This window comes from Corvus brachyrhynchos, unplaced genomic scaffold, assembly GCF_000691975.1.
Source record: "Corvus brachyrhynchos isolate BGI_N302 unplaced genomic scaffold, ASM69197v1 scaffold1, whole genome shotgun sequence".
NCBI classification, from domain to species: Eukaryota; Metazoa; Chordata; class Aves; order Passeriformes; family Corvidae; genus Corvus; species Corvus brachyrhynchos.
This window is the reverse complement of record NW_008237222.1, coordinates 3,152,245-3,163,375: the sequence shown is the minus strand read 5'-3', so window position 1 is coordinate 3,163,375 and position 11,131 is coordinate 3,152,245.

Genomic DNA, 11,131 nt, shown 5'->3' with positions numbered 1-11,131 from the left:
CCAGCACCACCACAATGACTCCTAAACCACATACCTAAATGTCACACACAGAAGCCTCTTGAGCACTGCCAGAGATGGTGACCCCACCACCTCCCTGGGTAACTTTTTCCAATGCTTAATCACTTTCAGTGACAATTTTTTTTTTAATATCTAATCTGAACCTCCCCTGGTGCAAGTTAAGTCCATTTCCTCTTGTTATTTCACTAGAAACATGACAGAAGAGACTATCCCCCAACTCACTACAACCTTCTTTCAGATAGTTACAGAGAGCAATAAGGTCTCCCCTGAGCCTCCTTTTCTCCAGACTAAACATCCCCATAAGGAACTCAGCTGCTCCTCATAAAATGCTTGATAGAGCCTTCACCAGCTCCGTTGCCTTTCTCCAGGCACGCTCTCCAGCACCTCATTGTCTTGTAGTGAGGGGCCTGGAACTGAACACAGTAGTCCACGTGCAGCCCCACCAGTGCCAAAGACAGGGGGACAAACCCTGCTGGCCACACTATTGCTGATACAGGTCAGGATGCCCATGGCCTTCTTGGCCACCTGGGCACACTCTGGGTCATGTTCAGCTGCTCTTAAAAACCCTAAGGCCCTTTCTGTTGAGCAGCTCTCAAGCCATTCTTCCCCCAGCCTGTAATGCTGTGTCGTGTTGTTACCCAAGCAGGGCCTGTCACTTTGCCTTATTGAACCTCACCACTTGTCCTCAGCCCATCACTCCAGCCTCTCTAAATCCATCTGCAGAGGCTTCCTACCCTCCAGCAGATGAACACTTCTGCCCAGCTTGGTGTCATCTGCAAACTGACTGAGGGTGAACTAGATCTTCTCGTCCAGATCATCAATTAAGATGTTAAAACCAGGAGTGTCTCCAAAACTGAGCCCTGGGGAACACCATTAGTGACCTGCCAGGAACTGGATATAACTCCATTCACCACCACTCTCCGAGCTCAGCCCTCCTGCCGGTTTTCTACCCAGCAATAAGTGCACCCATCCAGGCCAGGAGCAGCCAGTTTATCCAGGAGAATGCTGTGGGAAACAGTGTCAAAGGCTTTACTGATGTCCAGGTAAACAACATCCACAGCCTTTCCCTCATCTACTGAGCGGATCACCTTGTCACAAAGGAGATCAGGCTGGTCAAGCAGGACCTGCCTTTCATAAACCCATGCTGGCTGGACCTGATCCCTTGATTGTCCTGCACATACCTTTGTGATGGCACTCAAGATGATCTGCTCCCTGACCTTCCCTGGCACTGAGGTCAGGCTGACAGGCCTGTAGTTTGCCAGATCCTCCTTCCACCCTTCTTAAAGATGGGCATCACATTTGCTAACTTCCAGTCAACTGGAGCTTCTCACAGTTGTTTTATTTTTTTCACCAGGACTACTGGTAAATGATGGAAAGTGGCTTGGCAAGCTCTTTTCCTCTAGATTGCATCCTGTCTGGGCCCATAGACTTGTGGATGTCTAATTAGCATAGCAGGTCACTAACCATTTCCTCCTGGATTATGGGGGCTTCACCCAACTCCCCTTCACTAACTTCCAGCAGGGTATCCTGAGGACAACCGGGTTTGTATTAAAGACTGAAGCAAAGAAGGCATTAAGTACCTCATTTCCTCATCCCCTGACACTATGCTATCCCCTGCATCCAGCAAAGAATGTAGAATCTCCTTGGCCACTTTTTTGCTGCCAATGTATTTAGAGAAATTTTTTTTTGTCTTTAACAGAAGTGGCCAAATTAAGTTCTGGTTTGGCTTTGGCCCTTCTAATTTTCTCCCCAGTAACCTCACAATAACCTTATAGTCCCCCTCAGGTTACCTGCCCCTCCTTCCAGAGGTGGTACACTCTCTTTTTCTCCCTGAGCTCCAGCCTAAGTTCTCTGAATATTTAATGAATATTGTGATATTCTTCATAATCTGGTGAACAGCTGACTCTTATCTCTGTGTGTTTGTGGAAGAGCATGAAGAGAAGAAATCTATGCCAAGTAATGGCCATATGAATAATTTCTTTGACACAAAACTATTTTGTATCTTTACAAGGTCTTGTATCCCTATGAAAGCAGAAGTTACCTAGGCAGCACATTTTGCCTCTGGGGCAGTATGCTCTTTTCCTATATTTGTTTCTCATTTTCTAGCAACAATCTTATTTACTTTATCAGGATTCATCATTTATAATCACTTGTTAGAAGTTTTCTGACTCCACCAGCAATTATTTTGCCATCCTGCACTACACATTTTTACAGCCCATGTCTACAGCTGTGGTTTTCTGAACCTCCAGAACACAGGAAAAGGACATCAAATTAAACACAGGTTATCAGGCTAAAAAGGATGAAATTCCTGTATTTTGTAATAAAGATATGGCAAGAAAACATTTTTTTTTTATATATAGAATGGATGTAAGATCTGAACAACAGAATGAGGTATGGGTTTGGGATTTGATTGTAATTTTAGCAAGTGAAACATGACATTAAGATTAGAAGGGAAATATTTGCTGAAAATAAGAAAAGGTTACCTCAACTTTTTGGAATTACAAGATGATATTCAAAAAGAGGTATTTTTATACCCACCAGGGAGCCATACAGGGTTTATGCAGATTTGACATTTCCTTCTTTCTTCTCTATTTGTACCTGGAGCCCAGGGTGAACAACCTCCTTTGTGTTTGCTCTTGCTAAATATCTTTGTCTGGGCAGCCATTGATTCAGGCCCTGTGAATAAATAAAATGAAGAGGACCTCCTGCATGATTCAAAAATAAATGCTGTTTTCTGAACCCCGACTTGCTACGTGTTAGCATTATCCTATTAGACAAATAAATGGCCTCATTTCCCTCCTCACAAGCATATTAGCTTTGCACTTCCAAAAGCTGCAGCAAGTGAACTTTCCTGACATTAATGGGAGGTGACGGCAGGCGAGGGAAGATGTTGCCTTTGTCCAAGAGGAGGGAAAGCTCTGTGAGCCCAGTGTGCCTGCAGCACTCCAGCTTCATGCACAGATTTTATTCTCAGTGCTTGTGAGTATTACTGAGGGAAATCAAAGACAAAATCCTTTAAGAATTCTGTCCTGTCACCCCCCTGCATGCTGCCTCTCACCATTCCTTGGGAGGACTATCCATGGAAAAACCTCAGTGATCACTGGGTGCAAGCATTGGAAAATGGGGTCAGCTGACAGAAAAAGCATTCATTTATAATCATTATAATAGCAGCAACAATTGCATTAGTCTTATTTTACACATATGGAAATGGAGACACTGAAAAGCACAATTTGCTGAAGCTGGGAGCACCAGCTGGGCCTGGGATGTTGGTCCTCCCCTTTGTAGGTCTCTCCTCTAATGACTAGACCAAATTTTGTGATCCCAACACGTGATTGCTCCCTGGTATTCTTTATTAAATGTGACTAAAACTTGTTAGGGGAGCCTCATGCAGTTCTTCAAGGTTCAGATGTCCTTGCTGACCCTTAGTTATATCTGTGCTGCCTCTTGAGAAGCATCAGGCAGTTTGGATGAACTGTTCCTCCCCGGCAGCTCAGTGGCTCTGATTGTATCACTTAGCTCACACAAGCTGTGTTTCACATCCTGTCAGCATGTTCAAAGGCTACTGTGCTTAACTCCACCCTGTACCAATGTTTCATCTCCTGTTCCTTTTGGACAGTCCAGCACTAGGGAGGAGGGTGATGAAAAGGATAAAATCACAGAGACAATATGCCTCAATGTAAGGAGCCATGGGAGCTGTCAAACAGAAAAGGGAATGGATGCTGTGGCCTCACCAGACAGGGAAGAAGCCTGGAAAACCCTGGGGAAGTCATATATCCCAATATGACCTGTGGGAAATATTACTCCATGGCTGTCAATCTGACCGACACATTGAAGCCCCAGCCTCCAGAGCTCGTGCAGGTTGTGGGGGCTCCCTGGCTGGGCAGCTGCTCTGCTGCACTGAATATGCACTGTGGAGGAGATGGGGCTGGAAGGTGTCCAGATCACATGTCCAATGCTTAGCAGGGGTGATTTGACAGGGCTGCTGTGAACTCAGGGAAGATTACTCTAAGCAATCTCTATCCTCACCATAAATTTCAGAAAGTGCAGACATATTCAGTGTTCTGGAGTTTCCGGTGTGCTAGAGCAGGAGGCAGTTGACACAGATAAAAGTAAATACTGTTCATGTCTACAACTGTGGCCTTCTCAACCTCCAGAACACCTGAAAAGGACATCAGATTAAATACAGGTTATCAGGCTGAAAAAGGATGAAATTCCTGTTAGTCAGCATGATAAATTAAATGAAATTTAATTTGCTTTCCAAATGTATCCACAGGACAAACCCAAAGCCTCCAGATGACAAGCCCAGACAAAATGGACTGTTCTTATTTCTCTGCAAGTAAATGGCAAATCTGAACAACTTCCAGAGTTATTGGTAGCTGTGTTGCAAAGCTGTCCCTGGCATGGTGACAGCTTGAGCGGATGGAGCTGAAGCCTGTCTGAGGAGTGCATTTCTTTGGGAAAAGCCAGGCTTACACATTCAGCAGCTGGAAGACGAAAGGAATATTTTGCGGTCATATAGACCAAACTGCCTGAAAACAGAACATGAAGTCACAGAGAGTGCAAGTGCAGCAAGGCAGGATGAACACATCCTGAGAGAAAAGATGAAACTAGGTCATAAAATCTGAGAAAAGAGGAGAAACCACACTTATCATTCATTAGCAATTTCCAGGTTACTTGGCATCTCAGATCAAGTGTCTGGTCCAGGGAGGGATTTCACAGGGACCAGAATGATTCCAATTTTCAGCTCACTTTTAAGGAAAACTCAGATTTTGCAAGTATTATTCCAGAAACTGAAGGAATTTCTTACATTAGCTGTCTGTCATGTGCCAGCCTGGTGCAGCCACACAGCTGGGCTGTATCTCCCAGGAGAGGGGGACTGCTCTCTTTCCTTTCCTCAGTGGCAGCAGTGTGCCAGACAAGGGAAGTGGCAGCCTTCAAGCCTTTGGGAGATATGCAAAGCCTTGGGGCACCCACATCTTAACAACTTTTTTTCAAGGGTAAGACAAGCCTTAAAACAAGGTCCTGGGCTGTCTGTTGAGGTTTTTATCAAGTGTACCTTTAGCTACTTCAAGCTTTATCAAAATCTGCCTTGAAGCTTATCCATGTGAGAGAGCAGCTCTGACTGCAGCTGGGAGCACCACAGGGTGGTTGACTTCTTGCCTGGTGAGATGCACTCAGCCTGAGAGTGCTCTCATTTCTCAGCAGCTATGAGGGGCCATTATATCTACGGTTTCTCTGCTGTAAGCAGTTTCATCATCTAAGCGGAGATGAAAACATTGGTACAAACCCCAGAAATCAGGATTGATGAAAAAAATTGTTCTGCTATACAGGTAAAATCAACTGATGGGAAGCACACCACTGACTACCTGCTATGGATATGAGTGGAAAGAAGAGCATGAAAGAAGCCCTCATCTCTCTTGTATTTAACTCCTTTGCTGTTGTTGTAACAGATTTGTTATACTCACCATGTCTGGTGATATGAACTGCTGAAGGGGCAGAAAAATGTTAGGACCATGTCTAGCACTGACTTTCAAATGTCCATGGTCACAAACACAAGGATGGCACTGCTCCCAGGAGCATGGCACTCCGTGGATCAATTAAAGACTAGTAGACTTGTGGTAAACCACACACTATTGGAAGCCTGTCAAACTACCTGCTGTGCTGCTCTAAACCTGAGCTAAAGTGGGACTTCCAGAAGAGAAAGGAGAATTTATTTATAGTATGGACATCTTAGAGTCCCATGTAACAAGAGTGTTTGTTTTTCCTCAGGGTGCTTGAACAGATCTGTATGAGTAAAGTTTGTCTGTTTGCACACTGTTATAAATGATATTGAGCTGCAACAGAACCTAATCTTGACAAAGTTGTCTCTGTTGTTATGGGATAAACTCCAAGAGACCCAAAGGTGCCTTTTAGTATTATATGAAAATATTGTTTCCAATCCAAGTAACACTTTTCCAGCTTTCTCTTCCTCTTTCTCATTCAAGAGATTTGTGCCTGAATTACCTTGTTTTCCCAGGAATGACAGATATTTAGCCTGAAGTGATTTTGCTTACAGCTTCTGTTACTTTACAACATGGCATTGGCTTATGCTGCAGCACAGTAGTGTTGACCAAGATAACATGATATGAAGTTACAGGTGATGATGTGACATAAGCCATAGGCTACCCCAAGAAACAACTCTCTTTTCCCTTCAGAACCAAATATCTGTCATTACTTAGTCTTTTTTTTCCAAGTATTTTAAGTTTTGATCTAACTGGATATGTGTCTATTCTGGTCGTGGTATTTTTTTCATTTTAAACACACTGGAGCATCTGAAGCTCCAGCTTAATCAGAGTCACTTTCTGAGATGGCTGAGTATGTCTTAACTTTTTCCTTAAGGATGATGTTGTATTCTGGTAGACCATATGAGACTTGTCACATAATGCCAGTGGTGTGATAATTTGTGAACTTCAATTGTAATTGCTTAAAAGTTAGTGTTTGATAAACACATACACATTGGCTAATAAAGATTATAAAGACTATTGGGGTGTGGCTGAGAAGTGTGAAGTACATCAGTCATTTATAAGTAGCCACATTATGTTTATTTACTATTATTGTCGCTGTTATTCCCAAAGAACGGTGAAAACACGACACAAGTCCAGGTTGCCAGGTATGGCCGAAGCAACCTCGTTTAAGCACCCATAACCTTTACAGCATGGTTTGTGAAAGAAAAATCACATGATTGGCCTATTGGCCCACCACCTCCCGAGGCGACAGGCTGAGCAGTAAGACACCCATTTCCAAATATTATTCTCACAAAACTGAAAACAGTTCTACAGTTTCCACAACAACTTGCAGGTGTAGAAATGGTTTACATTCTTACAAACTGTTGTCCATCCAGTTCGCATGAGAATGAAAGCTTTCACAGAGAAGCTGTGAGAAGCTGGATTTCTCTAACTGCTTTCTTTTGAGACAGGAAAGTTTCACAGGAAAATTCCTCTGCTAGCCCTTGCTAGCATCCACATATTATTTTTTGCTAATATACATATACCCCTGCAAAACAGGATCTCCCATTCCACCCACCCTTCCCAGCGTCCTTAGACTGGGGTCTAAGGTACTCTTGGAGAATTATTTCCTTCACTGTCTACAGTTACTCCTGACTTAAAGACACGGGTTATTTGTGGATGTCCTCCACATATGCACTAATGATAGCCATGCACGTACTGCAGAGATTTTTGGTTTATGTGGTCGTTTTGCTTATTGGCCTACCTTCCCAGGATTTATATTGAATTTCAAATCTCACATTCATTCAAGTAGCTACCATTTAATACCTTAATAAATGAATGCTTAGTAATGACAATATGTTAAGCCTATCCATCAGGCATTGCAGGACTGCAGGCAGAAGTTAGGGGCTTTCAAAGTGATGGGCCTCCCCCATCAGTATCTCTGCAAGAACTAACAATTACATCCTGGAATGCTAGGACAGATATGTGCATCTGGTTTTGTTCTACTGATTCAAAAGAGTCCGTGACCATATATTTTAGAACACTGTGTTTTTATCTGAACCCTGAACTGTTGGTTTACGGCAAATCACAGGAATGAAAATAGTCCAGGGCTGTTTCTAAATTGGCTTTTGGGTGGCATCTCATGTACAATTGGTCCAGTCTCTTGATGGATGACCCTTGGTTAGCACGATCTATACTTATTGCTGGAAAGGATAATTAGTTAACCTGTAATAGCTTTAAAGGTGCTTCACATTATTAAAGTATATAGACTTAGAAAAATATGGAACAGGTAGTAGTATAAAATGATACCAAAGCTAAAATGTAGAATCTTGGCAATTACTTTATGGGTATGTAAACTGAATAAGCTGAAAATGAGATTAAACTGTTGGGGTGGTCTACTTGCTGGAACCAAGCTTCCTGGCTCTTAATGACTTTGCCCTTTCCAAAGTGCTGAGCAAGGCTTGCATCCTGCTGTTTCTTCTTGTGTGTCATTTCTAATGGCTTCAAGACTTATCTTCGTCACACTATAATTGGTTTCACTGGAAATACCTGTCAAAAAGCACGCTGAAATGGGAGAAAACCCCCACATTTGTATGGGCTGATATATTCTTATACACAATTAACATAATGAACTATGTGTTGGGAAGAGTTTTTTACAATGAACTCATTGACTTGATTTTTTTTACATATTTTATTCAGATTTAGTTTCTAAATAGGAAATCTTTTTCATCTAAATCTTTATGACTTTTTAGTAAACCAAACACAAAGAGAAGGCTGTGCACTACGCAATTGATGTAAGTAATCAACAGAAAGAAAGTACATATAGTACTTGTACAGATCCTTCAGTTACCCAGCATAATTCAGGGTATGTGTACTTGATAATTTTGCAACAAAAATTGCTTTTTTGGCATATCTTCCAGATTTAACCTGCTACAGATACTTCTGAGTATTTGCAGCTTCTGAGCACTCATTAACTCTAAAACCTATGCTAATTCAGGGAAACTAGTAACATCATCTTACCAGCACAGGAATTCAAATGCTACTGGAGAGTGACTGGAGATACAAGTCTGTAAATGACTTGAATATTAAATTCTCTTAACTTTTGCTTTATTCATCTTCTAAGGCACAAAGAGAAACTTAGTTTTTATTTGCAGACAAAGGGGCATTTGCATTCTACCTTCTCCATCTGCTCTCCTGTTCCCTGTGATGGTGGGATAGCAGTACAGTATTAATCTGAGTATCCACAGCTTGAGGGTGGGCTAAGCATGGAAGGACATGAATAAGCTTGAAAGTATCCATCAGAAAGAACCCAGATGTGTGGTAGGCAGTGAGAGTGACTAAATACAAAATCTTTCACAAAATGTTGAAGCTTTTTTGTACCAAAACTTGCTGCTGCTCCAGCAGGTAATTGTTACTGAAGTACAAAATGAGTTCATTAGAAGGAGCTCCTGGCTTAAAAAGCTTGACCTATGACATACCAGAGATCAGACTGAATGACCCAAAAATCTCTCCCTCTAGCCTACAAAGACAGGAAGCAATCAAAGAGAAAACCCACCACCAGCAGCAATTACAAAATCGGATCATTATCCAGTCATACACTGACTGAACCAGCACCTAATGGCAAACTGTCTCTGTCCTGTCCAACTTCCGAAGCTGCTTTTTGCAGCCAAAATGATCCAGAACCCTTAAGTGTGAATTGTTATTAATTTCAGTCACAGTTTTATGGCTATAAGAGCTGTGGCTATAACATCTAGCAGAAGAATCAAATTCTTTTAATAACCTAACCCTACATTATCACCTTTTAATTGGATTCATCCATTATAAAGACCCCAGCAAGAAGCACGGTCAAGAAGAAGGATGAAACTGATGGCAACAGCCATAAACTGTACAGAGCTTTCCTGCAGGGACACAGAAACTTCAAGACCCCCTAGACATTTGCTTTACACTTCCTTCCAGGCAGCTTTGTTGTGGACCTATCAGCACTGTAGATTAAAAACCTGTGGGTTTTTTAAATTGTGTTTTTTCTCAACTCTGAAGAGGCTTTGTAAATGCTGGCCAGACATACATGGAGCTGTGCTACAGGTTAGAAGCAAAATGATTTCTGTGTTACAGACAATGCTGCTTCTAACACTAAGGTCACAGCGCTCCAACACAATCCTGACGCAGGGATGAACATGGCTCGGATGCATTGTGTTGTGCGGTGTCGCCCTCAATTAACTGAAGGCTCTTTGCCCCAGGGGCTGCCGATTCTGCTGTTTGCTGCAGCTCACACTGAATTCACATACAATGAAATCGAAAGATTCTTCCAGGATTCACAGCCTGCTGATTCATCTGTTGTTGCACTGTGCTGCTGTACTCATTACCACATTTGATTTCATTTGTGCAGTGCTAATTCTGAAAAATATTCTGTCAGGCCCTTGCTTTGGGGCATGAAAGATCAACAAAGCAAATTGCTGCTGCCTTTTGGGGCAATCAAAATACACCACTGTCTTGGGGTGACCTTATGATGTGTATCCCATATCGCTGCCTATGCCCAGAAATTAATTTTTGTGCCTTTCTATGCCTCTAAACTGAGCCTGAAAGGGAGAAGGAAAAAAAACTGAGCAAAACTTTCTCAAAGCAGTTTGCAGCTCGTTCAAGGTTACAAAAAGATAGCAGGTTTTTTTTTCCCCAGCTGGGGCAGGGGAGGGAGGAAGCACCCGGCTTGCTGCTTTCCAGTCAGTTTTTGGCCAGTTGTTTTCAGTTTCTTGTTCTCCGGAGAGAGACTGAATCACCAGGAGATTAAAGAGTGCCTTCTCCGCGGACGTTCCCCAGAGAGAAGGTACATCCCACGAAGTGAGCTGTGGAATTTCCTGTGTGACAGTGGGGAAAACATGAGGAAGTGGGGTGGACAACCCACTTCTGCTCTGGCAGCACGAGTGAGTGAATTGAAGGAGCGCAAGTCTCAGAAAGGAGGATCTACCAAAAAGGAAGTAGCTCCAGTTGCCTGTAGCCAGACTGCCGGAAATGATGGAAAAGACGATGGCATGTCCAATTCCCATGAAGGAACCTCTAGGGTGCAGGCCCAGGGAAAGAAGGATAACCAGGCATAGAGGGGCCCTGCCTCTAGCCAGGTAGAGGTCAGGGAAAACCGTGTTTTTTGGACTGTGTGGATTCGTTGGCCTGGTACATCAGAACCACAAAAATATGATGCCTTGGTTGACACTGGTGCGCAGTGTACAATAATTCCATCGCAGCATGTGGGGGTAGAATCTGTTTCTATTTCTGGTGTAACAGGTGGATCACAAAATTTGACCTTGGTGGAAGCTGAGGTGAGCCTGACTGGAAATGAGTGGAAGAGACATCTCATTGTGACTGGCCCAGAGGCCCCGTGCATTTTGGGCATAGACTTCCTCCGGAACGGGTATTTTAGAGACCCAAAGGGACTCAGGTGGGCTTTTGGAATAGCTGCTGTGGAGACAGAGGGCATTAAGCAATTGAACACTTTGCCTGGGCTATCAGAGAACCCGTCTGCAGTCGGCCTTCTGAAGGTGGAAGAACAAAGAGTACCAATTGCTACCTCGACAGTGCATCGCCGACAGTACCGGACAACTCGAGATGCTTTGATTCCCATCCACAAGATGATCCGT